Source organism: Symsagittifera roscoffensis, chromosome 8 (genome assembly GCF_963678635.1).
Source record: "Symsagittifera roscoffensis chromosome 8, txSymRosc1.1, whole genome shotgun sequence".
NCBI lineage: Eukaryota > Metazoa > Xenacoelomorpha > Acoela > Convolutidae > Symsagittifera > Symsagittifera roscoffensis.
In genome coordinates this window covers 11,511,913-11,532,985 of record NC_087069.1, presented here as the reverse complement: position 1 = coordinate 11,532,985, position 21,073 = coordinate 11,511,913, and the positions used below count along the sequence as shown (strand labels likewise).

At 40.7% G+C, this 21,073-nt stretch overlaps 1 protein-coding gene and 1 long non-coding RNA gene across 3 annotated transcripts in view; one reads left to right on the top strand and one right to left on the bottom strand.

The window, feature by feature from the left end:
- Nucleotides 1-21,073, bottom strand: part of LOC134853100 (uncharacterized) — a 504,659-nt gene that overhangs the window by 132,755 nt on the left and 350,831 nt on the right. The window lies entirely within an intron of this gene.
- On the top strand, nt 19,440-21,053 carry LOC134853164 (uncharacterized). The gene is made up of 3 exons (XR_010164322.1): nt 19,440-19,543; nt 19,879-19,985; nt 20,771-21,053. It is a non-coding gene; the product is annotated as an uncharacterized LOC134853164 (long non-coding RNA).

Genomic DNA, 21,073 nt, shown 5'->3' with positions numbered 1-21,073 from the left:
GGGCATATAATTTTTTGGCAGCAAAGAACACTAGAACCCAAACCCAAAAAAACGCCCCTTGAATGAAACCCCTCTGGCGACTAAGAGCGAATCCCTTCTGCTGATATTAACAGTTGTGTCTCGGGAAAAGGGATAATGGACTCCCTAAAAATAGAAAACTTGAATGATGAAACTTGGAAGGTAGGACCTTAAAAAGAAACTGAACCCCAATACGGAAGATTGACCCCGAGCAATCCCGGGTGATCCTCATTTGGTTCCTCATTTGATATGATGAAACTTGGAAGGTAGGACCTTAAAAAGAAACTGAACCCCAATACGGAAGATTGACCCCGAGCAATCCCGGGTGATCCTCATTTGGTTTTTGGGCGTTCACGGCCAAACTTGTATAGGAAACCCCGGGATAAACACCGGAAAATGGCGCCTTTGGGGTTGAGAAGGATGAACATGTCAAAAATTGAGCAGGAACTTATCCATTTGGAGAAGAAGCTGAGAGGTATACAGCTTCTACGTTGTAATATGGAAGTAGTGGAACTAAACAAAGAAGACTTAGCAAACATTGGGTTCAACTCAGCTGTCGAATGAGCTATCAAAAGATTTTAAATCAGACTGAAGAAAATTTGTCCCAGAGTAAATTTGCAGTGAGGGGAGCTTGGCATGGTGAATGGGTTCTCTAATTGAATTAAATAGACAGAATATTCACTTAGATTTTCGAAGATAAAATTCTGCACCTTTTGACCCCCATTGAGCGAGATATGTTATCCTGATAGCTAGAGTGTCAGGATTGGAATAGAGTAGAGACAGGAACCTTAGATGCTTGAAATGAATTAGCTACCCACAAAATTAGCTACCCTCAGATTGTTAATGGGATGACTAAAAAAACCTTGGACGATTGGTTAATAAAACATAATTCGGTTAAGAGGTGAAATTGGACTTGAGTTTTGCACGTTTCACTTAGAGATACATACAGTAAAAACAAGTGACGTCAGAGTGAAGTCAGAGGAAGATTTAGAAAAAAACTTGTGAACTGGGTAAAAAAAAAACAGGAATTATAGGCACGACATAACTCTGATTATAATTTAAATTCAAATAAACAAAGAATATAGAGAAAAAAACAACCTATCGTTAGAATAAAGAACAACGGGAGCAAAGTTAGAAGATAATTGGTTCTCAGAGTTAGAGAACGAGAAACTTTGAAGTCCGAAAGATCAGTTAAAGTACCTAAAAGAATGGTGATCTGTAGAGACACTTTTAATTCTAGCCGGTTGAAATGGGCAGTAGTGTGGATTTACTGGGTTCAAGTGTTTTGTTGGTTTTCTATAGAGGAAGAAATTTATACAATCAAGTTAGCGCGCAGTTAATTCGTAATTAGGGCATTTTGCTGATGAACCTCGAACCCTTTCCTTTTATTAGAAGATTAGATATTTTCTGGTCACCTAGAGCCTTCTGTGTTTGTCCTTTATTATGAGAATACAATTACCCTTGGAAAATTGTTCGATCGTATCGAGCGGTTATAACGGCTCAAATAGCACAACGTTAAGGGGCATGTAAGAGAGTACAGTACGTAATAGTTGCCAAAAACTCAATCCTTTCGGGATTGTGTATTCTAATGAATCTCGGTCGATCCGCTGAACTCATTGCCCAAGCGACCACTCTGCGGTGCCATTAAGATAGAATATATGAACGGACCTAGAGAAGCAGTTTGATGTCGCGGACAAAATGGCAAAACAAAATGGCAAAATTATTGTGGCTACTATGTAAAATTGTTATCTTGTTTTCAACCTTTTCTCCTTAATTTTTTTAAAGTTTTTTATTTTAGTTTCTTCACACTTTGATACACTTATTCCATTTTTGTGCCCCATCCCATGTTAAGCTCTTTTCAAGACACTCCCCCTCCCCCCAGATTACAACTCCATTCACGTTATTCACATCCCACCTGCGAGGTGGGACCTTGGGGAAGCAATTAATTGGGAAGGGGATGAGGAAAGGGGATTACCATGAAATTTTCAACATTGAAAAGATATATATTTAATTCCCTAAAAATCCAAAATTTCATGGTTTAATTGGTCATGCAAATCGATTGTATGGGCTAAATTTTCTGCCGATCTAAGCCATTATAATCGATTATTTTCCACGATACTCTATTGCGAGACGCTTAGGAAATCTGATCAAAATACAATTACCATCAAACTACTTTTGAAGTCTGCAGACATTTTCAGCCAAAATTTTTCAGATTATTTGATCGTTGCGGAGTCAATGAAGGCAATCAATGCTTGCGAGCTGAAGTAGGCTAATTTGATTTTCCCGAGCTATTGCAAAGCACTGAAAAGGCTCTCTGTTTCAGATAACTCATCTGCGCCCTAGGCAAATTTTTTGATAAAACAGGTCAAAAAGGGCCTTTCTGGGCAACTTTGAAAGCTTTTGAAAACTTTGAAAGCTTTCAAAAATAGTGAAGTATTGGCGCCAAAAACAATTTTAGAAAAATTTTAGATTCCGTTTGCCAAAAACTGATATATCAAAACAGTACAAAAAGAGAATCCCTGAGAGTAGGGTTTTATTTTAATTGATGTCTCTCCATTTTCGTCTTATCTATATCAGTTAATAAGCTGGCCGACTTGTTTGTTAATTGTTACCATAATTTGAGGTAACTGATTTCGAATCAGACGGTAAATTTTTCGATTACTTTTTCTGCTGGTGATGCGTGACTTAGACCAATAAGCGCGCCTTATTCCTAACTGCATGGATTTCCGTGCCATGTTAATTTGCCACACCTACGTCATGCATTCATAAAAGTTGGTGAAAAGCGCACATTGAAAAGTCTATTTGAAAAAAAAAAACGATCTACTTTCTCAAACTACTGAGATAGGGACCAGTTTTGAGTTTATGTAAGTACTATCAACTCTTCTATATAGACACCAGTTTGAGTTTATGTGCTATCAATTCTTCTCTTAAGTGCTATCAATTCTTCTCTCTGTCTGGAGACCTGCTGGCTTTGACCTTGCAATCTCTAATGTCCGATGCGATCTGAAATAAGAGAGTACAGTAAGATATCGATTTGATGCCTAACAGTTTGTCTACAATACAACTTATTACAACCCTTTTGAATTTCAAATTTTACGACTTTAACATGGCGCAGCCAGCTGAGAAAAAAGGAGGGGGAAAAATCCACTAAACATAGTAGCATTTCGGGAAACACGAATACCTGAACCTCCAGTCTACTGGGAGGAGTGGATAATCAAATTTCACTGGGGGATGATAGCAAAGTACGATATTAATCCGGATGATTTCTATTTTGCGAGTACTCTAAATGCAGCGGCTATCACGGCGTTGCCTGCAGAAGTAAATGGAAAAAACCGTCTCGATTCGGAAAAAAAGTTAAAGTCTAATCTATATTTTTGTATCGGAGACGAGGCGCAACGGATATTCAAAGCACGAAAACCGACGGTTAAAGTTAAAACCGAGCGGTACCCACGGGTTCTAGATGAGATGCAAAATGTTTTCCAAAGAGAGAGGAATGTAACACATGAACGGGGACTCTTCTATGGACGAAAACAACGTGAGAACGAAACGTTCGAAAAATTCCATGCTGAGCTAAGCGCCCTAGCAGGTAGATGTGATTTTGAAAATGCGGCCGAAAATGTTCGTGACATTTTCATTATGAATTTGCGGGAGTCGGATTGCCAACGAGAATTATCACGATGAACTAAGCTACCTGAAGAAGTTTACCGGATCGCCTTATCCTATGAACGTGGGGAGCGCGCATACAAATCATATACGGGAAACCAGCTTCAACAGCTCCGGCAATATCAATAAAAGAGGAACCGGTAAATAACATAAGAAGGGGACAAGGATTTTTTCGAGGTCGAGGACGTGGGGGACGTGGAGGATACACCCAAGGATCAACTAGTAGTGGAGGAAGCGGAAATAACCGTAGGTGTTAGAATTGCGACGCACCAAATTTTACCCTGGATCACATCGCGAGCTGCCCTGCAAAAGGAGCAAAATGTAACTCCTGCCGAAAATTGGGACATTTTGAACGAACATGTCGAGGAGTTGGAGAGGTACTAACCAATGGAGGGGACGAGGACGAGTCGGATTGGTTAGGGAGGAAAATGAGCATCATCAGAGTACGCAAAACGTAAATGACTTGAATGAATCACCAGGGGTGCGGGGAAAATGAATCCATGACGTCGGGATCGGACAATTACATGGTAATGTCAATAAAAAGGAAGAGGAATCAGACTGAATTGAAGATCCCTGGGACCCGCGTGCAAGTTGAGGAATCAGGGAAGAAGATGTGGTTGTGGATCGACAGTGGATCCCCAGTGACTATTTTCAGCATTAACGACCTAAAAATAACGTTAGGTAAAGTGAATATTCAACTACAGCCTTCAAAATATGAATTCCTGGATTACAATAACAATCGAACAAACATACTCGGAAAGGTAACAATGATGATGTCATTAAACGGCTGGGCAGCACCAGCACAATTGTCAGTAATATCCATGAATCATCAGTCAATCCTGGGGCGCGATCTTATGGGCACCCTGGGTCTCGAGTTAGTGAAGCGGAAGAAAGTGATGGGAATAACAGGGGAAGGGATCAGTCAATAGGAGGAGGAATATGACGAATTGCAAATATACTTCTGTAAGTTGTACCCAAATTTGTTCACAAGGACAGTGAAAATCCGGAATGCAAAAGTAAGAGTTGAATTTTTTGAAAATTTGAAGCCAGTACAACAAAAAGGGCGCAGGGTGCCAATCAGTTTACAAGATAAGGTGGATAAGGAAATTCATCGGCTGATGAATGAAGTGCATATCGTAAAATTACAAGAATGCTCAGATAAGTCTTTCGTTTCTCCTATCGTAGTTACAGTAAAAAACAATGGAAGTATAAAATTACCACTGCAATCAAGAGACTTAAACAAGCAGGTACACAAGAATAAGTACCAAATGCCAAATATTGACGAATTAGTAGACGGAGTAAGTCAGATTATCGCGGAGAAAAAAGCGGGGAATATATACTTTTTAATGTTGGATTTCACATATGCGTACGGACAAGTCGCCTTAGAACAAAAACCGATCGAGCAGTGCAATTTCTCACTAGTTGGTGGGAAATCCACAGGGACATATTGTTTTAAAAACGGATTTTACGGACTTACATCAATGCCGGCGGAATTCCAAAAGGTAATTCATAATTTACTTAAGAAGTTCCCCCAAGCTAGCGCATTCACTGATGACATCTTAATTGCTTCAAAAGGACCTAAGATCGAACATATTGCGATGATGGAAAAGATATTGAGAAAGCTGGATATCTCTAATGTTGCATTAAAATTACGAAAATGTGAATTTGCGAAAACAAAGTGCGAATGGCTGGATTTCGAATTGGGGAAAGTGGTATCACGCCCTTAGTGTTGCAATGCAAATGTAGAATAAAACAAAAGTATAGATGCATATAAAATAAGCACAGTTGGCCAAGCGGACTAAGACAAAGTAAGCTAACGCCGATTATATGTGTGAAATAACAGTTGACGTAGGTTCGAGTCCCCCACCTGCCCATGTATTAATATACTAAAAACGGAGGTTACATCCTTTTAAATGTTTTTGGGTTCTAATTCGGTTCAGCCTTGATTAAGGTTGACCGCCAAAAAGAGCAATTTGTCTCAAGGACATTACCGACCGGTTCTTGTGGCTAGCTTGCGCCGATTTGTACCAAAAACGAACAGATGCTAAAAATGTCCTGATCAATAGAAAAATACCGAAATTTATCAATTGCCTGAGTTATTTACCGATAAATATCTCTTATTAATTTACGAATTTGGATTCAATTATTTTCGTTTGGAGATTAGAGCGGCCACATTTTGGCGCTCCACAAGGGTCCTTGTTGATACTTCAATCTCGAAAGAAGTTTCGCCGGCACGATTGTATTCTTCCGGATTTGAGTGTGTCCACCCTGTCTCGAAACGACTCAATCCAACCTGTCGCGGACACGAGTGTATTCTTCGCGGACACGAGTGTATTCGCGGACACGAGTGTGACAAGAGTTTTGCGGACACGAGTGTATTCTTCCGGACTTGAGTGTGTCCACCCTGTCTCGAAACGACTCAGTCCACCCTGTCACGAAACGACAGTGTGTCCACCCTGTCTGCATCCTTTGGTCAGAGTGTTAAAAGGACCGAAAAAGTGCAGTTGGACAAGTGCAGGCCAGCTACAGACATTTTGTGGAAGTGATAGAAGCAATCATGGAACAACTTCTCTGCGTCTGGCCGATAGTTTCATAATCCAAAACCGGTGTCGCCAATCTCCAATTAAAACTGTAAGACTCGACTAGTTTAAAACTCTCATATTGTACTATAAATTTTTATACGCTGTCATACATCTTGAGAAATTTTTCCGCAAGCTAGCCCCCGGTAATTTTTCTCTATACCCAAAATTTTTGGACAGTTCCGTTGAACTGAAATATCTTACAGTCGGTACATAGACAAACTGACTTGACATTTTTTCTCGATACCAAAAATTTTTGGATATATGTGAACGGAATATTAATCAGTGAAATCGAAACCTAGACAAGAGGTACTGGACTAGTTTTTTGGATTGGTTTATGACTCGAACCTGCTGACCAAAATTTTCTGAAAAATTTTGTGAAAAAAGTAAAAAAAATTGCCAAAAAATCCTCAAAACGTCTCCAGAATTCTGCAAAACTGTGCTGTAAGATGACACCAACCTTATGTTAAGTGGTCTGGTAGCGAAATATCAGGCAAATTAAGCTGAGTTTTTTCATCCTCAGGTTTCTTCCGCGAGTGTTGTTGGAACTTAACCAATTTGCCTGATCCCCCACCACCATTGGTGAAACTGAAAGCCAGTTCGCTTCGAGTAAAACAAAGCCGTTTCAGACCGTCAGATTATTGACTTCGTTGCGTGACAGTAAAGTTAAGTGGTCAGGTACGGTGATATTAAGTGAGTTAAGTTGAATTCTTTCATCCTCCGGTTTACTCCGTGTGTGTTGTTGGAGTTCAACCGACCTACTTAATTTTCCAACCCCATTGGTACTTAAGCGTAACGAAGCCGTCGCATAGGTCCCCTAAGTGTATGGTATTCATTCTAGGAGCTAGTTTTTCGGATCACGCGCTCCGAAAACTTCCCGCTCCGTCCCAGAAGCGCGTCAAAGATACTTGCTTTACGAAGCCAGGTTTAAGTTTGAACTTTAACGCTAGGGACTCTCAGAAAACGATACAGTACTACCTTCATCACTACTTGTCGCACCGTAACGACCTTGTAATTTGGCACGCCATTAATAACTCGATAAAGAGGCACCGCAGCAACAATAACCGCAAGCTGAGTAGTGAGCAACTTGTCAATTTGTTATTAAGGTATAGGACAAACATTTGTGCGATCGTATACTGTAGACGGAACGGAACCGAGGATATAGAGGAAAATTTAGGTTCAACAGGTATTCTCGTTCTCAACGTCGTTAAAGACTTTATCTCTAAGCGTAAGGCTAAGGACCAGGTACTAATTGAGAAGTACAAAGAGCTTCACCAGCCTCCTTCCCTTGAGTTAAAGACTCTCCTCCTTCTAAGGCGTTATAGCGCTAATCTTAACATCCTTAAGACACGTAAGAAGCGAAACCGCTTACCCCTCAAAGCTCGGAAAGCTATAAGAAATAGGCTTCAGGTAGAAGCTTTGATACGTCAAGTTCCCCCGTCTTGTAAGCTAATGTTGATTTACTAATGCAAATTTGATTACGTACCAAAACATTATCTCATTTTATTGATTGTTTTCTATAAGTGAGCATCCGTAGAATATTGTTAATTTGTGAAAAACATGGACGAAAAATTCCAAAGTAAGATACGCAAGTTATTCGAAACTCGTCTAAATCTAGAAAATGAGCTGCTTAAAGGTCACTCATTATTACTTGAGTACATTGAGATTAATAGTCGCACTACAAAAATTGATAATGCTGTTTACAAATGTAAAATTGCGTTGGAAAAAGCTGTCGACGTCAATGAGCAATTAATTAGGTTAGCGGGAAAAACAGAAAATCCTGAAAAAATTATTGCTCAGCAAGACCTTTGGCTTAAGAAAGTAACCGAAATGAACGATAAAGTAATGCACGAAACTCAGAGTTACAAGATGAGCCTTGAACCTTCGTCATTTCCAGCAGCCGGCATTACAGGGAGCAAGGGATCTTTACAACAAGATAGGTCTGAGACATCCTCACGCTCCCACAAAACAAGTGATTCAGCAGCACGAGTATCTGAAAACAGGTCTAAGGTCTCTAATAAGTCTAAGGATAGTAGAAAGCTTGACTCACATAAGTCTGATAAATCTGCTTCCACTCGTCATACGTCGGCTGTTCGCACTATGTCATCAAGTGAGAAACGGCATGAGTTAGCTTTAGTAAAACGACGCCATGAGGAGCTGGAAAGGCAATATCAAGTATCTTTAAGACTTAAAGAGCAAGAGAACCGTCTTAAGTTCGAACAAAGTCAGCTGGAACTAGAGCAATTGGCTGAAAATCATAAAAAGCAACTATTTGAAATGGAATTGAAAGCGTTTGAACTTGAGGACAGTTCATCTGAGGTTAGCGAGAAGGTAGCGGAAAGTAACTTAACAGGAGTAAGTCAACCTATTTCAAAGGTAGCAACCGATCGAACTAATGATTGGGTAGACTCCGTTAGTTCACAATCACCTCCCGACGTTGCTAGTGCGCCAGGTTTGCAGGCCTTCACTCCTGTACCCATTTCGTCAGGACCGACGACTTCCGCCATCCTCGCTCATGCAATTCACACCAGTAATAGTCATAACCATGAGCACACAGCATTGAGTGACCCTGGAATCCATAGTCATGGACATCGGGCTATGCCTCAGTTTGGCAGCGCAAGCCTTTTGCCATTGCAAGCTTCTGTTTCATTCCCAGCCTCTGTTCCATTCCCAGTTAACAATACGAATTCTGGTGCACACATGTTACCACCACCGTCTGCTGTTCCTTTACAGACCATGAGCTCAAACATAACTAATGGTAGTTTTGCCATCGCGCAACCGGAATCATTACCTGTCCCAATGTTACCGGCCCAACCCGGTTCTGGTTTTGTTTCTTTGTCGCCTGCATTTGCTCGTGGTGGCTTCTCATCTTCTGGAGTAAACACAACGCCGATTCTCTTTTCGGCACCTAATTGCCATGCAGCGCCAGTCCAGACGCAACATAATCTTCCCTTTTTTCCGCATACTGTGTCACCTTATATCAACGATTACTACACAAGTGATGCAAACTTATGGCGATTGGCAGCTACAACTCCAATCGTCACGCCTGCTCAGAGTTGTAATGCTGGAAACATTTTTTCTAATGTGACTACTATTGTCCCATCGTGTAACACCGCCGCTCCGTATACTAGTGGTGGGACTGTGTATTTTAATACTCCCCCAGTTCATCCACAACATGTTCCGCATTTTGTCAATCAAATTAATACTGGTTATCAGCCAGTCAACGAAGACTACGCACCGTCTCCCGCTTATCCGAACCAAGGTTGTTCATCGGATCGACCTCTCTCCGCTCGTGAATTGGCGGAATTATTGATGCATAGCCGCAGAGATCATCTTCCTGAATGGAAGTTAGCCCAGTTTGACGGCAACCCGTTAAACTGGCACGAATGGTTTGGTCAGTTTAAGTCCACCGTTGATTCCGCTGTTCTCAACGATGATACGAAACTGACATACTTAAAAACGCTCGTCATAGGCAAAGCAAAAACTGCAATTGCGGAGTTTAGTTATAGTGGCGTTATTTACAAGGATGCACTGGCTACCTTGCAACGGAAGTTTGGGCAACCACATGCCATTGTTGGTGCGCATCTTGATAAGCTGAATACTTTTCCGCCACTTAAGATGCACAATTCGGAAAATGTCATTAGTTTCTCCTCTGTCATATCTGGCCTCGTAGCAGTTTTCAAATCATTGTCTTTCAACGATGATCTAAAGAGTGTTAACCTGTTAAACCAAGCTGTTAGTAAATTTCCGCCTAACCTCAAGGAGGCTTGGTCAATGCATACTGTTAGACATAATTGGCAGCGACCAACACTCTTAGACTTTAACAACTGGTTGAAAGAAAAGGCCGAGGGGCATGAAAGATTACGTTTACTCAACTCTAAGGCAAAAAAACGAGGAACCAGTGAAACCAAAAACAACCAAAGTTTTTGCAGCCAATAGCCAGGTAACAAGTAAGGCTCAGGATAAGTCTAAGTTTCCGCCGTGCGTTTTGTGTAAGGGTAGTCATGCATTGTGGAATTGTGCTGTTTTTAAGGAAAAGAATGCTACTCAGCGAGCAAAATACGTAGCTGAACAGAAACTTTGCTTCGCTTGTCTCAATGGCAATCATAGTTTCCGGCAATGTTCTAGAGCAAAAAAGTGCCCGAAGCCAGAGTGTGATAGCACAAATAATGTCTTGCTCCATGGAGCCGAAAGAATATTTCCTCGGAAGGAAAATTCGAATGTCTCGAAGAAGGCTGGAACAAACAAATCCAAGGAGAATACAAACACTTCCACCCATGCCGCTGTTAGTGATGTACATGACATTGAATCTTCTACAGGGTTGTTGCCAATTGCAACACTTGGTGTATCCTTGGATGTAACCAGTCTCCTGACGTTGGTTCTTTGTGATAGTGCATCGACTCACTCCTGGGTGTCTTCGTCACTCGTAAACCATCTCGGCTTAGTAGGGGAGCCCGTTAACTTGTCAATTAGTGGTTTCAATTCGACCACCGTTGTTGAGACTCAGAGGGTCAAGTTCACAGTTTCCTCCAAGCCGAATAATAGTGATTTGGTATTTTCTCTCTGTGCATATGCTAAGGACAATATTCGGATTGGTTCCGAATTAATCAATATTGCTGATTTGCAGAATAAATATCCACAATTAGCACCTATTAAGCCCATTCAATATAATCATGAGGACGTTGAAGTTATTATCGGACAAGACTACTACCACGCCGTTAGACCCATTGAGTTCATCTTGGGAGATGATAAAAACTCACCGTGTTCCATTCACCTACCGATAGGTTGGGTCTTAAGTGGTCTGTTGCCGCCGTCCGGTAATTCTACTTCTTCGTGTTTCAAGTGTGTTGTTGAAGATTCTTTTCTGACCGACCAGATAAAATCCTGGTACGAGTTGGAATCGTATGGTGCTTTCAAACAAGTCGATGCCCGTTCCGCCGCGGATAAACATGCTTTATCCATCCTCAATTTTGAAACCGTTCACAATGGCGAAAGATACATTGTGCCTATGCTTTGGATTGATAGTAATGTCAGTCTACCAAACAATTATTACTCGTCACTCGCCCAATTTAAATCATTGGAGAGAAGGTTAAGTAAAGACCCTGAGCTGCGCGAAAGATACGCAGAAACAATTAGAGAGGACATTAGGAAAGGCTATGTCGTTACCGTCGAACCGCATGATCCACGTAAGCGTTGCGATCGCGAGTGGTATCTTCCGCACCATCCCGTCGTAAATCCGAATAAGCCGGGTAAGGTGCTTCGAGTCCTTAATGGGGCTTCTAAGTTTCACGGCACATCCTTAAATAAGTCCTTATTGGTGGGTCCTGACCTACTCCAAAATTTAATTTTTGCGCTTTTGCGATTCCGTCAACATAAGTACGCCGTCTCCGCGGATATAGAGGGTATGTTCCTCCAGGTAGGAATCCTTGCCCGCGATCAAATTTCGCTCCGTTTTTTGTGGCGGGAGGATACCACTTCCGATGTGGTAGTTCATCAGTACACTCGCCATATATTCGGCGCACGGGATTCGCCTACGTGCGCCAATTTCGCGTTGCGAAAAACAGCAACTGATAATATGTCCACATACCCTGAGGCCGCCTCAGTCGTAAATGAAAAATTTTACATGGACGATTACTTGGATTCATCCGAGAACGTTACCCAAGCAATTAAAACTAGTCGCAATTTGGTTTCCTTACTTAAATTGGGAGGATTTAATTTGACTAAATTTGTCAGTAATGCTGATGAAATCACTTCAGCAATGAATCCCGAGGAATCCGAAACCTCGTCTTCACCCATCAAGGAAATATGTAACGGTGCCGAACAATCATCACACGTCTTAGGTCTTGAAAGGGACCATGTGAAAGACACATTGGTTGTTAGCAGAGGCGTGGATCGTCCTCTCGATAAAGCAATAACTCAACGAACCGTCTTCAGTTTCGTCTCTTCTGTGTTTGACCCTGTTGGGTTAGTAGCTCCATACACAGTTAGGGCCCGTCTTTTACTGAAAGATATTTGGAAAATCAGTGGTCAAAGTTGGGACGACGAATTGCCAGAAGACATAAGAGATAAGTTTCTCGAGTGGTACTCCGGTCTCCCTCTCTTAGGGCAATTGACTATTCCCCGTTGTTACTTCACAGAGCCTGTTGATCAAATTGAGCTCCACATGTTCGGTGATAGCTCGCAGGACGTTTTCTGTGCTGTTGGATTTTTGCGTGCGCGACTCGCGAGCTCGCATAAAACCCAAATATCCTTCATCTTTGGTAAAGCTCGCGTTGCGCCCATGAAAGCGCTATCTATACCGAAGCTAGAGCTTCAAGCTGCTCTGCTCGCCACACGACTAAAAGATTATATACTGACCACCCTTACCGTCTCTATTAATCATGTCTTTATGTGGACAGATAGTACAACAGTTTTGCAGTGGCTAAACTCCGCTGAAAAATTACCTGTATTCGTCGCTAATCGTGTCGGCGAAATCCTCGAGTCGACCCCTATTGATGAGTGGCACCATGTTCTGAGCGGCGATAATCCAGCTGATACCGGTACGCGGGGGATTTCTTCGGAAGCCCTCAAGGATAGCAGCTGGGTTATTGGTCCGAGCATCCTCAGGACTACTGATTGGCCGTTTATACCCGACGATCGGGTAATCAATAAAATTCGTTTGAAGGGTCCTTCTTGTGATGTTGATAATTGCTTGGAGACATCATCTTCCTTCGTCACCGATGTCACATCAATCAAACATCCCGAACACGGGTTCAATTGGGAAAGGTTCAGTTCCTTTACAAGATATAAACGAGTAGTCGCTTTTATGTTGAGGATGTTGCCTTCACATAAGCATTTTCGTGGTAAGGACTTACGAATCACCGACCCCACTGAACTTGATATTGCAGAAAGCAAACTGATTCATCTTGCTCAGATGGAATCCTTTCCCGTTGAGTTGAAAACACTCACCGCTGGCAAACCTATTAAGAATAGTAGTAAAATTGCCACAATTTCCGGTCCCGCTGGAATCATTCGTTCCACCGGACGGATTGTGCGCTTAGTGAATACCGAGTTTGATACTAAGCACCCAATAATACTCGACGCCCGACATACCTTAGTTCGTTTGTTGGCCCGCAGCCTCCACCATAAGCATTTTCATCAAGGATTAGATTACATGCGCTCCGTTTTAAATATGAAATATGCAATACTTGGGTTGCGTCGACTACTTCGGTCTATCGAAAATCAATGTGTGACATGCCGTAAACGCAAAGCAAGCACCATCCAGCCAATTATGTCCGATTTACCTGTCGAACGTCTCGGATATAAGCAACCACCCTTCAATCATACGGGTGTGGATTACTTTGGACCGCTTTACGTTCCGGTGCGCAGAAGCACGGAAAAAAGATGGGGATTCTTTTTTACTTGCCTCACCACCAGGGCTGTACACCTTGAGATTGTACCATCTCTGGAAGTTCGTGTGTCATGGGCATTGAACGGTTCGTTGCGCGCCGTGGTACGCCAAGCACAATCTGGTCGGATAATGGCACGAACTTCGTTGGTGCGGAAAAGGAATTACTTGCCTGCATCAAGAGCTGGAATGGCATGGCTCCGACCATTTTTGCACATAAAGGTGTTACTTGGAAATTTAACCCGCCGGGCGCACCCCATCATGGCGGCTCCCGGGAACGCCTCGTCCGAAGCGTGAAGCGCGTGCTGTACGATATCCTAGGCAGTAGGCGAGTCACTGAAGAGGTGTTAGGAACAACACTCTGCTTAGTTGAACAGGCTTTGAATTCGAGGCCAATCACTCCCGTTAGTACCGATTCACGTGAGTTAGAAGTGTTAACCCCAAACCATTTTTTGCTTGGACAACATGCCACAAGCTTTCCTTCACTTTTACCCGGGGAGCACTTCGATCACAAGAAAAGGTACGTGCGAGCGCAGTCATATGCTAACGCAATTTGGTCTCGTTGGCTTCGTGAATATGTTCCCTCGCTGAATAAGCGTGTCAAGTGGCACACTCATTCTGACTTCACTCTTAAAACAGGCGATCTCGTGTGGGTGATTGAGCCCGATAGTCCGCGTGGGTACTACCCTCTCGCCCGAATCGTCAAGCTAAACTACGGACAGGACGGTTGCGCCCGATCCGCCCTTGTCAGGACCGCAACCCGTGAAGTCACGCGGCCGACCGTTAAGCTCGCTCCGGTTCTTCCTTCTCCAGGGGGGGGGAGGATGTTGCAATGCAAATGTAGAATAAAACAAGAGTATAGATGCATATAAAATAAGCACAGTTGGCCAAGCGGACTAAGACAAAGTAAGCTAACGCCGATTATATGTGTGAAATAACAGTTGACGTAGGTTCGAGTCACCCACCTGCCCATGTATTAATATACTAAAAATGGGGGTTACATCCTATTTTAACTGTTTTTTGGTTCTAATTCGGTTCAGCCTTGATTAAGGTTGCCCGCCAAAAAGAGCAATTTGTCTCAAGGACATTACCGACCGGTTCTTGTGGCTAGCTTGCGCTGATTTGTACCAAAAACGAACATATGCTAAAAATGTTGTATGATGTCCTGATCAAAAGAAAAATACCGAAATTTATCTATTGCCTGAGTTTTTTACCGATAAATATCTCTTATTAATTTACGAATTTGGATTCAATTATTTTCGTTTGGAGATTAGAGCGGCCACACTTAGTAAGAAAAAAACAAGCAATTGAAGACCTGAAAACCAAAACTCGACAGCAGTTGAAATCTTTAAAGGGTTCACCACACAGTTTACACAAGTTTTTACCCAATCTCGCAGAATAAACCGCACCGTTAAGGCCACTACTGAGTCAAAATCACGATTTTGTTTGGACAACCGTTTGCGAAAAAGCATTCCAACATTTAAACTCGCTGGTGAAAAATATTGTCAAATTACGACACTTCGACATGCACCGTGAAACCAGAATTATTTGTGACGCTAGTCACAATGGCTTAGGGGCCGTGTTAGAACAGTATGGCGCATCCAAGTGGCATCCCATCTCATTTGCATCCCGTTACCTTAATCCAGCTGAGAAAAAATACTCCATAAACGATGTAGAATTACTTGCGGTAGTGTGGGCCACGGAACACTTTCGAAATCATATATACGGCCGGTATTTCACAGTCATTTGTGACCATAAAGCGCTACTTACATTGTTGAATTCGTCGCCAAAAGGAAATAAAACATTTTTCAGTCGATTAACTCGATGGTATGATCGACTGGTGCCATACGTCTTTAAAGTTGAACATAGACAAGGGTCGAAAATGGGGATGGCTGACTATTTGTCTCGGTTTTCGTCCGCAGAGGCACACGAGACAAGTCATTACGATGAGAATTTTACAGAAGCAAAGATAAGAATGATAAACGCGGCGTTGAAGCCGAAGGATAAAATGAAGCCTAGGGGTGGGCAAGTGAATAACATTAAGCGAAAACCAACGGTAGAGGGCAAACAGTCATGTTTCGAAACAACGATCCAGTTTCATCCAATGAGAATGAAAGAAAAGACGAATATGCAAATATTCACCGTGAGCACAAACGCTCAATAGAGGGCGTGCTCACATGCAACCGGCGGTTAACCAATCAGCGTCGAGATATTTGCATACGGGAAAAATGCAAATACCGAAGAACGAGATTCAGACTTTGTTCTCATTGCTTAAATTACAGTTGCAAGAATAAAAACTTGATTATAAACGATCGCAATCCTTCCAGTTCTACTAATTACAACAACAAGCCACCTACTTTGAAAAATTACAGTAGCAGAGATTACACTGAAAAGCCAATTACCTTAAAAAGTTACAGTAGCAAAATACTAATTGGGAATAATTGGAGTAACCCAAAATATACAAAAATGAGTAAGTCGCCTGAAAAAGTGATCCCCCAACTTCGGCCATCGTTAACACATCAACTAATTCGGAAAATGTGAATCTAAACGTTGTAATGAATCGCATGAATCAACCTCATAGCGTTAGTTCGGATTCCGATATTGAAATGATACCACCCGAAAAACTTGATATTAAACAGACTAATTCTAAAAAACTAAATACGATCATATCTTTTCCACACCAGTTTCCCGGGTTATCGTACCCACACGTACAAACCGACAAATGGATCTACTCTATAGTGCCATCGAATAGCAGAATAGTGAAGAAAATTGAACACCCGGAAGTTTTGAATTTAAAATTGATTGAAGCAAACATTGAAAAAGATCCATTTATGAAGACTATCAGAGATAACATCAGGGACAAAAACCCACGAGCAAAGGAGATTAGAACAAGACTAGAACAATACTACGCCCAACACTAAAACGATTTCGCAGTACGTGAGAATTGCCTGTGGATGGACGACCGGTTATCAAAACCGAAGGATCTATCATCAGCAATTCTGATTCGTCTACACTATAATCATCACGGGCGGGACAAAATGTTTGCTGCCGCAAACGACGTATGGATTCACCTTATGCAACGGAACATCGCGGCTACGGCAAAATACTGCAAAAGCTGTTTAGAAGCAGGTAAAAACCTTGAACCGGGCTTTCCGAAAAGTGACATGGGGGAAACGTATGTTCCTAAGGAACCCAATGATTTGGTCCAATTAGATTTCTGGGGCCCAATAATTATGTAAGGGGTCGGAAAAAGTATATGCTTGTAGCAGTAGATACATTCTCGCATTGGCCGTCGGCGAATGTTTGTTCAAGCAACAAATCAAAAAATGTATTGAAGTTCCTAAGGAAGTACATAAATACCCATGGACACCCAAGGAAATTGAACATGGATCAGGCTACGGGGCTTTTCTCTAATGAAATTCAAAGTTTCTGTAACTACGAAGGTATCGAACTTATTAAATCTCCGGTTAAGGATCATCACGCGACAGGAATGGTTGAACGAACTATTGGGTCGATAAAAAACTACGTGTTAACTTACCTTCAGGAAAATAAAAACTAAAAGTTTGGAGAAATGATATCCCGGGCGCTTAGCGCGTTACAGTTTGTGCCACATTCTAAAACTAAATTAACGCCTTTTGAAGCATACCATGGACGAGAAGCAAATACGGCTCTGCGAAACTTAACAAAAAAGCCGTCATTGAAAAACTTAACATGGAACAATGTTGTTAACCAAAATTTATCTTGTTTAGACAAGGCGGGAAACCTCCCGGAAGTTGAACTCACCCTAGATTGGGAGAAGAGAAGTGATTTGGTGTATGCCCCTTAAAACAGGAAAGCTCCAATCATTTTGGATGACGATGTGGTAGCGGATCCCAGGGCTCCGGAAGAAGTTGACCCCAAGGAAATAAGTCCACCAAAAACCCAAACTTGGCTTAAAAAGCACAAAACAAGTTCAACGACCGTATACCAAAGGACCGGGAAGACGGATCCCAAGGACCCAAGAAGGTATAAACGTTTGCCATTAAAAATTGAAAAATTGACTAAACATATGGTGCAAATGGAAAAAGGGTCATTACTAAGGTGGAGTGGTGTGTCTTTTAGATCGGCGGCTGATGAAAGCCTAATCGAGAGTAGAAGGGATGAGTGCACCCCAGGACCGAGTAAAATTGTACCTAGTACCCCGGCCCCAAGCGAATCCAGCAGGTATAAGCGCAAAGCCGAGAAGGGTCGTATTGCAAAGGACAACGCAAGAAGATTGACGAAACAAAGGATAGAAGAGTATAGTGCGGACGAGAGCGAGGACGACGATGATAGCGAGTGGGAAATCGAGCGAAGTGAAACGATGAAAGGTGCGGCGAACCAAGAAGATGATGTACCGTCGGTTAGGGAAAAATCACCAAGATCCGTCGGTGGAAAACGAAAGAAAAACCAAAAAAAAGCCAGTGTGAACCAGCAACGAGGAAATCAACACGACAGAGACGCGGAGTTGACAAAATGGGGGGTTATGATCCACCGAATAGAACACAAGTGAGAAAACCGACACGAAGAGCAAAAAAAAGAAAAGGAAAAAAAGGAGAAAAATAAACCTTAAGAGAGGTTTGGCGGGTGAGAAAACTCAACATAAACTAAAACTTAACTAGTACTTTATACACTACCAAATCGTAACAAAGAGTCGATAAATTTTATATCTACGCTCTAAAATTTATTTGTGGATGCCCGAATAAGATAGGGACCAGTTTTGAGTTTATCTAAGTACTATCAATTCTTTTATATAGCCACCAGTTTGAGTTTATGTAAGTGCTATCAATTCTTCTTTCTGTCTGGGGACCTGGTGGCTTTGACCTTGCAATCTCTAATGTCCGATGCGATCTGAAATAAGAGAGTGCAGTGATATTTCGATTTGATGCCTAACAAATTGTCTACAATACAACTTATTAACAACCTTTTTGAATTTCCAAACTTACGACTTTAATACTACCATCTCTTTGCAAACTAAATCACAGTTGAAGGCTCGATTTTTATCTCAAGTTTTTTTAAATTCTCTTTGTCTCTGAACTAAACAGACTACAAGAAACAACCTAATTGGTTTGCATTCAGAACAACGACGTTCAGATTTTTTTAAATTCTGACTTGTCAGGACGTGTAAATTATCAAAGAGATAATTCATTTCAACAGTCAATTTTTTCGGTTGATTGCTTTTAAAACTTTGAAAGCAAAATTTAGAAGTTAGTTTCAAAGATTTTATGCCTTAACAAATGCTGAGCACTCATCTTTAAAGACTTTCGTTTTCGGAAAAACGTTATATTTTGTCAGAAAAACAAGATTTCCTTCAGAATTTCTCAAGCCGAATAAAAGTTCGATGACAGTTATAAGAGATCACTAATATATCTGATGGCAGGTTTTTCCTCATTTTTTAATTTTTGTTTTATTTCCATGACAGTAAACTAAATTTGAGATCAAAGATTTGTTGCTTAGAACAAACTTTTGTCGAAACATTAAACGAAGTTTGAAAGTTTGCTGAAATTTAAGGAAATTTTTCACATCTAATATTGTCGTTCAATCTTACTTTAACAAAGTACGAATTGATGTCGATTCCTTGCACTCCAGATGTGAATTGTTCACGAGTTTGTTATCAAAAAGTTCAACCAACTGAAAACGAAGAGCATATGGTATAATTAAACGAAAAAGTAATTACAAATTGCTCGTTGAATCGTTTTCTCCCTCCCTTTCAATTATTTTCTTCCCATTTTTATCATCTGCTTCTAAGTATAAAGAAGCTTTTATATTAAATTATTTTATTATAATTGACTGAAGAAATTCATTTTCTCGCAACCGATATCAATATCTTCTGAGATAAGTAAACTAAATATCTGAAAAAAAAAGTTAAGTAAGAAAGGTGAGTTGAAACCTTTTAGTTAAGGTGTTTTTGAATTTTTTTTTCAACGAACAGTTGAAACTTTGAACGTCCAAGTCTCAATATGAAAAAATATCAGATATACAACTGTTGAGTTCAATAATCGTTTTATATTTTAATGATGTTTAAATAATCAAAGAGGTAATAAGGGAAAACTGAAATAAAATTTACTCAACGTTTTAAACAACAAATAAAGATGTGGGAGTTTTTCTATAAATAAAACTCAGTCCTCGGAATCAATTGGCCCTTTAAATTTTGACGCAAAACAGAATCATTAATTTTGTAACAACAAGTCAATCAGATATGTTTGCGTTCAGGTAACTTAGTGACAAAATGTTTCGAACAAGTGCCCTGACTGTTCTTCTGATTACCTTCGCTTGTTATTGGTGCCAGGATGAATCGAGTAGAGCTATACGATCGGCAGGTTAGTAAAATTCATCACAATACTAATTAAGAGATAATTTCGTTTTCAAGAAGAGAACAGCCTCAATTATTATTTATACAACGATTCAAAACAGTAAAAAAGAGTTCCGACCAGGAAAAACACCAAAAAACCAGGAGTTTTCATATCAAGAGCTGTCTGACTCTCATCTGACCATTGGTGTCAAAACCAAACGTATATACTTAAGTCTAGCTTTCAAACCAAAGTGACAAACTCATTGTGAAATTATTCCCGAAAATCCAATCAAGTTACATAAAATCTGATACGGAAAGTTGTGCTGATTCCGCGACATCGCAAAAAAAACTCTGAATAGCATTGGTTTCAGTCTCATGTCAATCCTTAAAAATACAAGAGCCCAATGACAACTTCATTCAATTAATGAAAAAAGACATCTCGCAATTATGTTAGCACTGAATGACGATTTTGGCGAAGGTTCCGATTTCTTTTTGCAGCCAATTTTGACCAACTCAAAGTAAACTCCGTTGTGGGTCAAATGTGAGAGCATCAAAAAGCCCCACTGGTTAAGATTATGAAAAATAAATAAATAAACAGAAAAATGTTAGTAAGGAGAACAAAATATTTCTAACGAGGTCTAAATATTTTGGTTTTATGACCAAAGTTTATGAGAGTTAACCTCCAAATACACTTTTTTTACTATTCTTATTACTGAGAGTTCAATGTTATTTCAGGACTATTTTTTTTAACTTCGTACAATTTTAAATCTATTTAGAGACTTTTTCTAAAGTTATTTTTTTTTTTGATTTCAGATCTTGAGAACATGAGTTTGGAAGAGTTTCAAAACTTGGCGACTAATCACCCAGAAGAACTGAGTCAAATGTTTTCCACCCCAGAAGAGGCCAGGGATTTTGTCAATCAGCTCAACCAGAGAGTTAACTCCCAACAAAAATAAAAAACCACTTGGAATACACTTGAGACGTGCAGATCAGAAAAAATACTAACTGAAAGAAAATTGGTTTAAAACCTCTTCCGTGGGTTTCGGTTATAGACTTGAAAGCTTCAGTGAATTGAATTAAACAATAATTTATCGCATTTTCTCTGTGATTTCAGGT